The sequence below is a fragment of the Bombina bombina genome, chromosome 4 (genome assembly GCF_027579735.1).
Source record: "Bombina bombina isolate aBomBom1 chromosome 4, aBomBom1.pri, whole genome shotgun sequence".
Lineage (NCBI taxonomy): Eukaryota > Metazoa > Chordata > Amphibia > Anura > Bombinatoridae > Bombina > Bombina bombina.
The window spans coordinates 576,276,983-576,280,648 of record NC_069502.1 but is presented as its reverse complement, the minus strand read 5'-3'; the positions used below and the strand labels follow the sequence as shown (position 1 = coordinate 576,280,648).

Sequence of the window (3,666 nt, the reverse complement as noted above, 5' to 3'; positions counted from 1 at the left end):
ATATACTGAAGATTGGATTTGGGAAAAGACAATATTGGTGCAGTTGTAAAACAAGTCTTTAGATATTGGAACACTTCATTTGTTGATTGTGTCCATAAGAATGGAGTATTATTTTTGGTTAAATCAGTTAAAGGTTTTGTTATGCGTGCAAAATTTCTTATGAATTTCCGGTAAAAATTGGAGAAACCAAGAAATTTCTGAATGTCCTTTTTATTTTTTGGAATTGGCCAATTTTGTATGGTGGAAACCTTGTCATTTTGCATTGAAATACCTTGTGGTGTGATATGATAACCCAAAAATGTGATATCCTGAGAGTGAAAAATACATTTCTCTAATTTCACATACAATTGATGTGCTTGTAACCTGGAAAGTACAGTTCTGACTTGTCTAACATGTTCTTCAATATTGGATGAATAGATCAGGATATCATCCAAATATATGACCATGGAGGTGTCAAGTAAATCCCTGAAAATGTCATTTATGTATCTTTGAAACGTGGCAGGGGCATTACAAAGCCCAAAGGGCATAACGGTGTATTCGTATAACCCATATCGGGTTCTGAAGGCTGTGAGCCACTCATCACCTGGTCTAATTCTTATGAGGTTATACGCCCCCCTTAGGTCAAGTTTTGTAAATACAGTTGCACCTCGCAACCTCTCAATTAATTCGGGAATTAAGGGAAGAGGGTAGCGATTTTTTATAGTTCTCTTATTTAATTCCCTGTAGTCCACAATTGGACGTAGGGAATGATCTTTGTTTCTAACGAAAAAGATACCTGCTCCTGCCGGAGAGGTTGAAGGTCTTATGAATCCTTTTCGGAGATTCTCATTGATGTAAGTTTTTAAATGTGACAATTCGGATTCTGATAATGGGAATATGTGCCCATATGGTATGTCAGAACCAGGAATTAAATCAATTGGGCAATCATATGGCCGGTGGGGTGGTAGTGATTCAGCCTCTTTTTTACAAAATACTAATTCGAAATCAGTATACTCTTTCGGAATTTTAGTTTCAGTGATCGTTAGTAAGGGTATATGTGGTAAACAGGTGGTCTTACAGTAACTGGAAATAAATTGTATGTTATTAGATTCCCAAATTATTGTTGGTTGATGTAATTTTAACCATTGTAACCCCAATACAAGTGAGAATATGGGTGATGACAACACATCGAATGTAATATATTCATGATGGTTGTTTTGTGATATAACCTTAATAGGTACTGTTTGGTGTGTAATAGGCCTGGATTCTAGTTGTTTACCGTCAATGAGACGCACTAATACAGGCTTTTGCTTTTTAACAAGTGGAATTTTATTCAACAATACAAGTGCAGAATCTATATAACAAGAATATGCCCCAGAATCGATTACAGCTTCAGAGCACAGGCGGTGGTGGTCCCACTGTAAAGAGACGGGAATAAGACAGTTTGTTACCTGAGTGTTAGTTAATTTCAGGGTTAACTCAGTGTCTGTTTTCTTACCCTTTTTAACTCTTTTAAGTACTGGGCAATTTGAGACATCATGATCCTTTGACGCACAATACAGGCATAAATGATTGAGTCTACGTCTGATCTTTTCATCTGAAGTTAAAGGTCCTTTGATGGTCCCTATATCCATGGGTTCCTCTGTACCCTTTGTATTCTGCAGTGATGCTCTTGAGTCATGATATCTGATATTGGTGTCATGGGAAAACTTTTCCTGTTTCCTCTCTCTAAGTCTGTGATCTATCTTTATGCTTAACTGCATTAAAGCTTCTAAGTCATCTGGTAAATCTATTCTGGCAAATTCATCTTTAATAGGTTCCGATAAACCCAATCTAAATTGACTCTTTAAGGAAACCTGGTTCCATCCAGAGTCTATTTGCCAGATTTTAAACTCTGAGATATAATCCTCCACAGCTCTTTTATTCTGTTTTAAACCTCTGAGTTTATGTTCAGCAGTACTCTGTCTGTGTGGATCTTCATAAAGGGAGGATAATGAGCTAAGAAAATTATCCAAAGAATTAATTATTGGATTATTTTGTTCATAGAGTGAATCTGCCCAGACACGGGGTTCACCTCTTAGATAAGATATTATTGTTAAAACCTTAATTTTATCATTAATAAAAGTTTTAGGTTTTAAAGTGAAAAATAATGTGCAAGCATTGATAAATTGTCTGAATTGTTTCCTGTCTCCACTAAATTTGTCTGGTGGACTTACAGGTGGTTCTGGGGGGGAATCAGTGTGTTGGTGTGCTGGGGTTAGGCCTTCTTTGATGATATTTTTTAGAGTCTGATTTTCTATCTGTAAATCTCTAAGGCCCTGATTTAGTTGATCAACCTTTTGGCCTAAGGTAACCACATAGTTTGAGAGTTCCACAGGATCCATCACACTTTATCTTGTTTTAATTTGGGCTTGGTATTCTGTAACAATTCAAACATTCTTCCTTAGATTCATTCTTAAAATATGACAAATATCTCTATCAAGGTTAAATGTGTTATCCCAAATGTCTCATAAAAACAATGTCTGTTGTTATTATGAATATAATTGAGGATGTTTTATATAGCTTATAGTTAACACAGCATATGTGACTCAGATATGCTGTAGTTAACGTTTAGCCGGTTCATATAATACTAGTTGAGCAAGTAGAATAAACTTTCACAATATTAGCAAATAGATGTCAGATAAATGCAATCAAATAATGTGTTCGAATTCTGAATTAATATGGAGTTAGGTTCGCTTACCAAGCGTGGTCAAAGGATATGTGATCGGCTTGAGTGAGACCAGTGAGAGAGGTGTTTGCTTTGCAGAGCTGAACAGCAGCGGAAGGAAGCCTGAGCCAGGATCTGTAGCGTGGCGTGAGCGGAGGTGATCGGAGCGGCCGTCGGTGACGTCACCCGCCTGTCAGTTATTGCTCCGGAGCTGAGATATGGTATCTGAGTGAGAGATGTCCAGAGCGAAGTCCGGAGGTAAGATGTTTAAGCTGGAAATGCTGCCAGATTAAGTTGGAGAGAGTTGCTCAGGAGTAAACTTGATTAAGTAGGAGTTTAGATCCTAAGAGGTGCAGTAAGGCTAGTAACCAGGTGAGATCCTTAATACCAAGCAAAGGTATTAGGAAAGGGCGTTCCTTATAAAGGATAATTGATTTGAAAAGGAGGCAAAAAGGATTAACCCTATAGAGAGAGGAAGGTTGTTACAATATATCAGTTGAACTGCCTCAGATAGGACTAGAAGGTTCAACAGACAAAGAAAATTTCAGTATGATTACTCAGATTACACAGATACTGATCTCTAAAATAGAAGAGGTCCAAAGGGAAGTTCAGAAAGACATACAAATGTTAGCACTAGAAATTAAAACATTTCAACAAGATTAGGAGAAGCCAAACAAAGGATTTCAGATTTAGAAGATTCCCAAATAAATATGCTTGACAGAATAAATATATTAAAACAACAAAATAGAAGTCTGTTACTTAAAGTCGAAGACATGGAAACTAGATCAAGGAGAAAAAACCTCAGAGTATTAGGAATCCCAGAATCAGTAAAGACAACAGAACTAGAAGGATTTTTTTACTCCCATCTACCTTGGTTGTTGGGTATTAAGGCAGAAAAGGGTAGCTTTGAAGTTGAGAGAGTACACAGAATAAACATGAAAATATATAGAGATCAACCTAGACCGGTGATTGTAAAATAT

General features: G+C 36.8%; 1 long non-coding RNA gene across 1 annotated transcript; it reads right to left on the bottom strand.

Annotated features, from left to right (window-relative positions):
* Positions 1-1,284: 1,284 nt before the first annotated feature.
* LOC128655487 (uncharacterized) lies at positions 1,285-1,514 on the bottom strand. The gene is made up of 2 exons (XR_008401823.1): positions 1,478-1,514; positions 1,285-1,397 (listed from the first exon to the last, which is right to left on the bottom strand). It is a non-coding gene; the product is annotated as an uncharacterized LOC128655487 (long non-coding RNA).
* Between the last annotated feature and the right edge of the window lie 2,152 nt (positions 1,515-3,666).